This window comes from Triticum aestivum, chromosome 2B (assembly GCF_018294505.1).
Source record: "Triticum aestivum cultivar Chinese Spring chromosome 2B, IWGSC CS RefSeq v2.1, whole genome shotgun sequence".
Lineage (NCBI taxonomy): Eukaryota > Viridiplantae > Streptophyta > Magnoliopsida > Poales > Poaceae > Triticum > Triticum aestivum.
In genome coordinates this window covers 49,351,667-49,363,170 of record NC_057798.1, presented here as the reverse complement: position 1 = coordinate 49,363,170, position 11,504 = coordinate 49,351,667, and the positions used below count along the sequence as shown (strand labels likewise).

At 41.7% G+C, this 11,504-nt stretch overlaps 1 pseudogene; it reads left to right on the top strand.

The window, feature by feature from the left end:
- The first annotated feature begins 6,126 nt into the window (after positions 1-6,126).
- LOC123038923 (2-oxoglutarate-dependent dioxygenase 11-like) lies at positions 6,127-10,965 on the top strand (annotated as a pseudogene).
- Positions 10,966-11,504: the final 539 nt, after the last annotated feature.

The window sequence follows — 11,504 nt, the reverse complement described above, 5'->3', positions numbered from 1 at the left end:
AACCCCTCAACGACCATCGACCCTCGAACCCTCGCGCCCCCCCCCCTCATGTCGAAGTTATCGGAGAGGTCGTATATCGACAATAACATACCCGATAAAAAATAGAGAAGAGAAGAAGAAGAAAAAAAAAGAATAGAAGAAGAAAGGAATAGAGAAGAAGATCAAAGAAAAAAAAGAAAAAAAAAGATGAAGAAGAAAGGAATAGAGGTGAAGAAAAAAATAGGAATTACTCTATTTTTTCTTCTTCTCTTCTATTCCTTTCTTCTTCTCCTCTTTCTTTTTTTCTTTTTTTCTTCTTATTTATTTCTCCTGCCTTTCCTATCCTTTTCTTCTCCTTTCTTCTTCTCCTTCTTCCTCTTCTTATTTTCCTTTTTCCACTCCTTCTTTTTCTTCTTCTTCCTCTTTTCTTCCTTTTCCTTATTTTACTTTTTCCTCTACACTAACCTATGCACTAATCTAAAATCGATATCTACTAATTAACAACCTAAATAAGAAAATTAATACATATATGAAAAAACATCATATGAAAAAAAACATCATATGAACCCCCACCCCCCCACATGTCAAAGTTATCGGGGAGGGGGTATATCGACCCCACCCCCTCTTTTTTTTTCTTTTTTTCTCTTTTTATTTATTTCTCCTCTAAAATGTAACTTTTGCATATATAAAACCTTTTCTTCTTCTTCCTTATTCCTTCTCTTCCTTCTTCCTAAAATGTATAAAACTTTCCTAAAAATGAAACTAACCTAAAATGCACTAAATCAGAGAACATACATAGATAAAACTTTTCTAAAAATCTAACTTTTGCATATTTGAACATATATACACAGAGAACATACACACATATATACATTTTTATAATAATGCAAAATACAAATCATCATATATATGAACAAAAAATCTGGAAAAAACAGGACATAGAATCATATATGCACATATACATATAATCTAAAAAAAGCATACATCATCTATATATATGAACAAAAAAACATACATCATATATATATGAACAAAAAAATGCATACATCATATATATATATATATATATATGAACAAAAAAAGTATATATCAACAAAATCTGCACAGGATAGGGGAGGAATTAAGGGGGCCGGCCGCTGGAACAAACTGGGAGGGGCGGCGCGCATTGTCGGGGCAGGGCACGGGCGCGGGGCAGCGCGTCGACGGCGAGCTCGGGGCAGGGCAGGGGCACGGGGTGGCACAGAGACGATGAGCTCGGTGTAGGGCAGGGGCGCGGTGGCGGCGCGGACACGGCAAGCTCGGGGCAGTGCAGGGGCGAGGGCGTCGACGACGGGGCAGCCAGGTGTTGAGCTCGGCGTCGTCGGGGAGGCGTCGGCGAGGGCGAAAGGCGACGAGGAGCGGGCGGCGATGGGGTAGGGCGCGACGACAGCGACGATGACAAGGAGCGGCCTGGCGGCATCGGGGAGAATGGGAGCAGTTGGGGAAATTTCCCTAAGTGTTGGCTTATATAGCCACACCTTTGGTTGCGGTTCATGGCACCAACCGGGACCAATGGCCACCTTTGGTCCCGGTTGGTGCCACTAACCGGGACCAAAGGTCTCTTTTCAGCATCCCAAACGACGGGCAGCATAGGCCTTTGGTCCCAGTTGGTGGCACCAACCGGGACTAAAGGGGGAGCATTGGTCCCGGTTGGTGCGTCGAACCGGGACGAATGCTACCCTTTAGTCCGGGTTGGTAGCAACAACCGGGACCAAAGGCCTGGTGCTGCCTACGTGCGGTCAAAAGTTTAGTCCCACCTCGCTAGTTGAGAGGGGATTAGAGTGGTTTATAAACCGCACTGCCGCTACCCTCTCGAGCTCCTCTCCAATGCAGGCTTACATGCCTAATCTCTGTCACGCTATGCCTGTGGGCCTAGTGGGCCTACTGCGGGCCTGAATCCTGGCCCATGGTTGGGTTTCTAGTCGTATTCAGGCCGTGGTGGCCCAGTAGGTGGCTCTTTTTTTAATTTGTAGTTTTCTTTTTTGCTTTATTTATTTTATTTTGTTTATACTTACAGCAAAATACTTATTAGTTTTTCATGTAATTCTTTTTGCTTTTAGGTAATAAAAATTATAAACTTTCTGTTAGTGCCATTTGTTTTCCAATTTGAATAGTTTAAATTTGAATTTTATTAAATTAGTGTGAACCACTAGTTTTGGAATAACTTTACTATAAAAATAGATTATTGAGTGATTCTTTTTCCTGCTATTTAATATTACTGTATTTTATCATTATATTCAAAAACATATTTTGTTATTTTAGTTTCTAACAAAAAAATTCTATATGAAAATTCTTTTTTCTTTTAATGTTTTGAACAGAAAATACTTTGATAATTTTAGTTGCATAAATTTTATATAATTTTGGTTTCAATAATACTAGAGGTCTATAAAACTTTATTTTGTTTTTACTTATTTATTAAAGTTTATTTTGTTTCTACTTATTTATTTTATTTTATTTGCTTTTTAAATGTATTTTATGAAAATTCTTTCTTTTTTATTATGGTATTTTATTTTGTTTCCACTTACTGTTGCTATTTTTATTTATTTTATTAAAGTTTTTTTATTTTACTTTATTAAAGTTTATTTTGTTTCTACTTATTTATTTTCTTTTCTTTTTTTCTTTTTTATTTATTTTATGACAATTCTTTTTTTCTTTTAATGTTTTACACACAAAAGCCCTCTCCCCTGGCCGGTTCATTGGTCCTGGTTCGTGCCTTGAACCGGTTCTAAAGACCAACCTTTGGTTCTGGTTCAAGGTACCAACCGGGACCAATAGTGGTGGGCCAGGGGCGAGGCCCATTGGTCCCAGTTCGTCCCACCAACCAGGACCAAAGGGCCAGACGAAGCAGGACCAATGCCCCCACGGGGCCCGGCAGTCCCCTTGGCTCACGAACCGGGACCAATGGGTCCATGGGTCCCGTTTCGTGACTTAACCGGGACTAATGAGCTTATCTAGTCCGAACGTATGCCATGTTTTCTACTAGTGTTTAGTTGGTTAGGCTTACTTGAAATAGGCTTTTGCCTTGCTTTATAAATAAAGCACCAACCTAAGTCCATACAATAAGTCGTCCAAGTGCGTGTAGACCTTTGTGTAAGCCAGTTGTCATAATCTTGTTGCGTGTGTGTGGACCTTTGTGTAAGCAAGCTGTAGCACATTGTATTTTTCCGTTGTTTTAGGGGCATCATTAATTAATTTACCCACAAAAGATGCATTATTAATGTCGGGCCGGAGCTTTCTTTCACATAACATAAAGTTTGCCCTCGAGTGACAAGGATTATGGAGTCCCTATATGATGCATTAAGCGTCAAGTTGTCGGGCTCCAGCACAGGGGAGTGTCCGAACTAGGCCAACCCATTTTAGCACGCACTATAGAGATCACTTTAGCTGCTCGGTTGCCTGTAGTGGTTGGAACACTGTAGCAACCTGACGCTATAGCAATCATCTTTTAAAATGTTGACAACAATTTTTGAAAACACCAACATTTGTTGAAAATTCAAATATTTTCTAAAGAAAATTTTGTGATTTTTTTTGAAATTTTCAAGCAACTTTTTGAAAAGCGAACAATTTTGAAATTTCTAACATCTCTTCAGAAGTGTGAACAATTTTCGAAATTTCAAACAGTTTTACAGAAATACACAATTTTTGAAATTCCAAACCTTTTTTTGAAAAAACAAACAAATTTTGAATATTTGATATAAAACTTTTTTTGGAAAAATGGTTCTAAAAAAGAAACAAAAATACTAAAAAAGAAGAACCCGAAAACAGCAGATAAAAAGAAAACTAGTTCAAGAACCTTCTAGATGGTTCCACAAACCAGGTCCTGTAGTATGTTAGCTATCTATATAATGGGCCGTCCCACTTTACATTGGTCGCTGCCTTCTGTGAGTGAAACTGTTTTGACGCAAAAGGCGTCTAAATAGGATTGTCCAGGGATGGGATTATGATGACTGCGCATGTATAAAGGCCTGTTTTAACCACGCCACAGCGGATCTGCTAGTGTATCAGTGCAAAAGTATTCCAAGCCTGTAAAATTCGGTCATTAGCCGCCGGGGCATTCTTTTTAGCATCGATCGGTGCGTCCAAACACATGGATCAGAGGGCCCTCCGGACGAGCCGATCGAGGAATAATCATTCGCATCTTCTATAACTCCTTTCATGTAACATCTTCTACAAATAATAGCCTCATCGGTGGCTGGATCCCTCTCTACAAACAAGCAAGCAAAAGTAATCAAGTTATTTTTTTCGAGGGTAAAGGGAGTTTTATTGCATAGTTGTAGAGTTACATTCGAGAGGCCACAAATCCTCGATACAAGATGGGGCTGAAACAAGCCAAACAGCAGTGGCTCGCTCCGTACGGCTATAGCAAGCCAAACGATCGGCAACTCTATTTTATAGATGACTAATCTTCTGAGGTACAAACTCCCTACTACCAGCTAAGAATTTAATCTCAAGGGCTAATTGGTCATAAGCAAACCGTTGTAGAGCATTTGTTGATAGGCAGGATAAAGCTTTCCGGGAATCCGATTGCAACACCACCGGTGAGTTTGAGTGCTGTATGGCAAGAGCCATACGTTGCATCATTGCATGAAGCTCTGCCTCAAGTGGATCGTTGCAGTGGAAGATGTATCTGTATGCCGTAAATAAGATTGAACCCTCACTGTCTCGGAGAACACACCGTGCCGCCGCGGATCCATCTTGTGGGTTGAACGAACCATCCATAGAGAAGGCGACCGTACCCCTCGCCGGAGGCGGCCAAGGTGCAACAGCCGTAACCATCTTTTGGCGCGTCGCCACCTGTGGCGCCGAGGACATCTTGCCTTTGATATTCTCCTCCGCTGAAAACTTACCCGCGAGGTTGATGGATTTATAGTAACTATCCAGGAACTCAACCGACGCAGGCACGGGTGGGGCTTCCTTACCATGATAGCAATCGTTGCGTATCTGCCATATCCGCCAAATCAGCATAAGTACCATGTCACGAACCATCTCTGTACAGGAATCAAGTAGAATCATTAGCCATTCCTTCCCAGTGTCAATAAGGCGATCATCGTCCGGGCGTGGCCATCTTGTACGCATGTTGATCCACAAGGTTCTTGCTTGAGTGCAAGTGATCAAAGCATGAAAGGTAGACTCCTCCTCTACCCCACAGATAGGGCAGAGTGAGCGTGTGGCCAAATGACGGTAATTCTTGCACTGTTGGGTCGCTAGGGTACCCGTTACCACTCGCCAAGCTGTGATCTTCATCTTCTGTGGAACGTTTGAGGCCCATATCCGGTTCCACAACGAGCGACACCCTTCTGGGGCAGAGCTAGACGAGGCACCTCTGCAAAAGCTGTGTTATGATCGCATGTGGCTAATCTGTAAGCACTCTTCACAGTAAAGTTCCCACACTTCTCCACAAACCAGGACAAGAAGTCATTCCGCATACGGGGCGAAGCTCTGATCTTTGTAATATACCGTACGTCCATGGGCCAAACAAATTCTTGAAGACGGTCCACCCGGCAAGCCCCGTGTTCATCTTGGAAATCAGCAACCCTGTTTAGGCGATAGGTGCCCTTCGGAGTGATGGGGCGAAAAGAAGATGGTGTCGTGGAATCCATGGATCCCTCCAGGTACGTATTTGAAATCCGTTCCCGACCCTCCAAATTACACCTCTCTTTAGCAAATCCAAGCCATGCAATATACCTTTCCACACTGATGAACCATTGCTCGAAAACACCGTATCGAGCAGCCGTCCGGAGGGATAATATTTCGCCTTTAGCAGGCGAGCACAGAGACTATCAGGCGTGTCCAACAAACGCCACGCTTGTTTAGCAAGCAATTCCTGGTTAAAGGATCTCATGTCACGAAACCCCATGCCCCCATGGACTTTGGTAGCCTGAGTTTGTGCCAACTCATCCAAGCCACCTTCTTCTTGCCATTCTCCACTCCCCACCAGTATTGGCATATCATGCGAGTTAGTTCATCACAGGCCGATGCAGGAAGTTTAAAAACACTCATTACGTAGGCAGGGAGGGCCTAGGCCACAACTTTCATTAGAATCTCCTTATTACCAGCAGACGGTCGAGGCAGAGGCACCAAGACGTAGCGAAGAACATTTCTGTGCTGATGGAGGTAGAGGCAGGGAGAGCGAGTGACAGCGTCAGCGAGAGCAGGTGGTCGAAGCTGGCAGTGACGCTTCCCGTCAGGAACGTCCAGGCTCTGGCGGCGTCCACCGGCGAGCTGACGGCCGAGGTGATCGAGCGGTACATACAGCCGGACATCGATGCTTTCGCTGTTCTCGACCAGCACTCCGATGAGGTTCCAGTGATCGACGTCGGCAAGCTTTTTCGAGCCCCGAGTCCGTCGAGGCAGAGGCCGCTAAGCTCAAGTTTGCCTGCGCTGAGTGGGGATTTTTTCAGGTGCGTCACTCAAGTAGTCAACTTAACCAGTTTTATTTATATGTCCTCACCTGTATCATACATGAAAAAAAGTGTTGTTCTTTCTAAAATTTCTGGTGACTTTTCTAGAATATTTCCAAAATTTTAAAGTCTGCTTATTCATCTTATTTTCTGATTATTCAGATTTATTCTCACTTGCCAATATTATGACTTTCTCGCCTTGAATGTTTTTTCTGTTTTTTTATATATTTGTTTCGAATTTATTCAGCTTTCGTGCAACTTGAATGCCACATGGGGGAAATCATCATGGCTTTATTTGTTACACTGCTTTGATTGTGGCCAGGGTACAAAGTAGTCATGTTTCAAAAGTTTAAGGTCCGATATATTTTGTATTAGAGTTCAAGGACAAAACCTGGAACCAGTCTAGAGATACAAAATGTATACTTTTCTCTAAACATTAATGACTAGATTCAAAATCTATGTTTGATAAAGCATGACTGTCTGTCCAACTTTTGAGTTTTGCAGGTTGTAAATCATGGAATACCAGATGAGGTCATCATGGGTATGAAGCATGACATTCAGAAGTTTTTTCAACTCCCCCTCGATGTTAAGAATGCATATGCTCAGCGGCAAGGGGATCTTCAAGGTTATGGTCAAGCGTTTGTTGTCTCTAATGATCAAAAGTTAGAATGGGCTGACATGTTTGCACTCTTCGCCCAACCACCCGAAGCCCGTGATATGAGTTACTGGCCATGTGAACCTCATACTTTCAGGTGATACTTTAATTTGTATGTTTGAGATATCTATATGGATAAGAAAGGAAAATAAAAATGCCTTCCTTCTTTTCAAAGAATAAAGTTTTGCAGCTTACTTGCCCAACACCCGTGGTCAATGGTGATTAGATTTCTAGAATTTACAGGATTGACTTAGTCACACATATTTTTTTTATAAAATGGACAAACATGTCAATTTTGAGGTAAGAGTATTCTGGCAAAACAAAATTGATATTAAGTCTTTCAGGGTGATATTTTCATCATAAATAGCTAGCAAGAGAGTCTTTTTATGGTACATGGCAACGCATAGCAAAAGGTCAGGCTGAGGTGTATACAAGCAACACAATATTTGGGGATAGGGGGGGGGGGTAGCTTTTTGTTTGTACTTGTAACTAACACATGCTAAGTCCAGTCATATAAAGCCCAAAGAATTTCAATATTTACTAATGGCATCAATAACATAGAAACAATATTGTTCTTTTGATCCCAGGAATTTTATTGAAAAGTACTCTTCGGAGGTGATGAAACTTGCTCATTCTCTTGGCATCTTCGTTGCAAAAACACAAGATCTTAATCCCAAATTGGTTGAAGACAAACATGTGGCGCAATTTCTCAGGATGGGCTACTACCCTCCATGCATGCCAATGCCAGAAAAGGTTCTAGGCTTCACACCGCATTCTGATATGTCATTTCTAACTATTCTACTGGAAGTTAATTCAGTTCAAGGCATACAAATTAGAAGGCATGGTGCATGGATACCCGTGAAACCATGTCGCAACGCACTATTGGTGAATGTGGGTGACCTTCTTGAGGTATGCTTCTTGAGACATGTAAAGTTAGTCATACAACATCTCAAACTATAAAATAGGGAAATTATGTTTTTAGAATCCTTATATGTGCCTAGTGAAGAAAACCTCAACTCCACCAGTTTTTTGACTAACAAACTTTAACACACCCAAGCACATTGACCGAATGAAAGTGGTTATATTTGGCTTGCCATCGAGTATTATGTTTTTCAGCTACCCGAGTGAGTAAAAATACTTCTCAATTCATTTATCACATGTTACATTATTAATTGTAGCACATTGTATGCCGCTCTAGAAAAATAACCATGATTTTGGGTTAGAGTTGTTTCTAAATAATTTGGAAGTTAGAGAGCAAAAAAAGTAAAATGTCCACCCAACCAAACAAGTGATGCATCGACCCACCTCTGTAGCTCTCGCCCAGTATCAAGCCAAAATTGCTCATAAAGCACATTATTGGCCATAGAGAAGACTCATTCTACTTTCTCTTTAATCAAGCTACTTGAATACTATCGTTCCTGTTCTCTTATTGTCATTCAGATCATTTTACAATAAATGAAAAATAGTTCGCTAATGTTCAATAATTTCCTTACTACTTCTTTCTATTTATTAATTCCAAGAAATCTTGATCAAATAAGACAAATGTATACCTTTTCTCTCTCTAGAGATTAGGGGTGCAATCTAGGCATAGCAATATTTCAATGTTGTATAGGGAAGTTTTTCCTAGACAATGTCATGTGTAGTTCTCAAACTACTTCAACTTTATACGAAGAACTGTTTTTCGAGGATATAGATGAGCAACTTGATATTTGTCTAATTTAATTTACTTTTTTGTTTATAGATTATGACAAATGGGAAGTACAAGAGCATTGAGCACAGGGTTACCATAAATTCCCACAAGGAGCGACTAACCGTGTCAGCATTTCACCTCCCAAATTATGACGGAATAATTTCACCAATTTTGGAAACTAGAGAAGAGAAGTTGTTATACAAGACGGTGAAAGTAGAAGAGTATGCAAGACTTTTTTTCACAAACAAACTTGTAGGAAAGAGAGCCCTAGATCATGCGAAGTTACCCAATAAGGATTGTCTACTCTAATATATCATTCTAGACATACGTTCATACAGAAGACAATGAAAGTAGAAGAGTATTCAAGACTTTATTTCTCAAGAAATGAAGCAAACTAGAAGGAAAGAGAGCTCTGTAGTATGCAACTGTTCAAAAAATCTTCCGATTCAGCGATTTATTGTCCGATTTATCGCTACTCATGGGGTGACCGATAACATTATGCCTTATCTTCACCGTTTATCGTTTGGGTCGATTTATCACTCTGACAAGTGATTTATTAGGAATCTACTGATAAATCGGGCCTATTCCTAACATTATGTTTGCAACAGGGATTTTTATATCTGTGCCCTTGGTTCCTTAGCTCTACTCATTCATCCCCACGCTGTTAACTTTTGGTCATTTTCCCCCACTCCCTTGCTCGAAACCCTCATAAATGGTCACAATGGAGGATGTCGTCGGGTCAAACCATTGACCGTGAACTCTGACGAGTGGGGCCGTGCTGGACTCTGTCACCCGTTGGACCTGACGAGTGGGGTCGCATTAAGACACGTCAGACGATCTTGTCTGAGAGACCCCCTTGTCTGAACCTCGAGCCACTACAGCACCACGCCGCTCTGCCCCCTCCGCCACCGTCATGCCCTCCAACCATTAACCCCATTTCGCCTCCGCCGCTGCCGTGCCCTCCGCCAGATCTACCCCCACACCCCCCTGGATTTAGCAGCGATGTCGCGGGAGCAGGTTCTCAAGCCCATCGACCATGGAGAGGATTGGGTTGAATCGGCGACGGATAATTCATAGATTACACCTGAGTAAGCGTCGTTTCCCCTCTAACTGATTTGCTCCTTCGTAAATTTGGCCCTATTTGACAGCTAGTCGCGTGAATCGATCAAATTTTGCTGAATTGTTCTCGGCCTAACTATAGTTTTCCTTATTTGAATCGAATAGAATTGATCCCGCGGTTGCTTTCTGGTTGGCGGTTAGGATGGAAGTTAGTGTGCTGCGCGATATAAAACCGCATATGATCACTGGATTTTTCTATCCAAAGGTGGTAGAAACAAGTATGTCGTTCAAAGATTTGCTCGCAGCGATCCAAAATTCTTCATATGGGTGGAGCCTTGCCGATGTTGTTGAACTAAAATTTTTCAGTAGTACCGAGCAAAAATTTCTCCAACTAACTTGCGATGAGCATCTTGGATTGCTCTTTACTTTGAATGCTGAAATAAGCTTCGGTAAAATCCTTATCGAGGTGCTTCAGCCACACAATGAACATGACAAGGGGAAGGTTGCTGAGAAATCTTCTATCTCTGCTAATAGCGAGCGCCCCAACAACCTTGTAGGTCAAAACCAAGCAAAGCTAGTGGTTCTGAAAGTCACAATATGCCTGCTGCCACTTCTTGTGCCGCTTCTCCTGTCAGTGCTGCAGCCAATGTAGAGCAAGATGCTGAGCCAGACGAAGAGGTGCCTCAAAATGATGATGAGGATGCGAATATGTTCCCTGATCTTGTAGATATTGTCAGTAAACAAGCAATGGAAGATGAATATCAGGAGAAACCTATCAGCCGTGCTAGAGTTGATGACACTAAGGATGAAGAGAGGCAGGAGAACATCGACAACCTAGTTTTAGATGAATATGATGGTGGGGACATGCCAACAATTGAGTGGAACATGGAAGATCCTCAACTAGCTATCGGCACCATATTCCAGTCGATGGTGGACGGTCGTAATGATGTGACTACATATTGCATTCTCATCAAAAATACATATGTGATTGATAGGAGTGAGCCAACAAGGTTCACTGTTCATTGCCCATATGATAGGTTTAGATGGAGGTTGCATGCATCACATATGTTGAGGAGCAAGTTCATTCAGGTTTGTGTTTTTCAGTTTATACTGATTCATTTTGTTTTCAGATCATTGTGTAATGTTTTCTAACAATATCCCTATTTTGTTTGGGTCCCATTTTGTTTTAGATAAAAAAGAACCCACACCAACACACTTGTCCACCTGGAGGGGGAGGAGGGAAGGCTAAAACAAAGCAAAGACTAGGTGGGTGGCAGATGTAATTTTGGATTGGTTGAGAGAAACACTAACACTTGGTCCAACAACACTCCATGGGAACCTATTTGAGAAGTACAAGATTGATATACCTTACATGGGGATTTTTCTATGCTAAGGAAATGGCTCTTGACAGGATTAATGGTCCTTAGAATGAGAGCTTTCAGTTGCTCTACACATTTATATCTGAAGTGGAAGCTGCTAGTCCAGGGAGTGTTGTAGAGATTGAAAAGCATACAGTTACATACAAAATAAAAGGGATGTCATTTTAGAAGGAGTGCTTCAGGAGGGCTTTTGTTTGTTTCAAGGCTTGTTGGCAGGGGTTTCTTGATGGTTGCAGGCCCTATTTGGATGTTGATGCAACTGCTTTGAATGGAAGGTGGAGAGGACAACTAGTGGCAGCTTA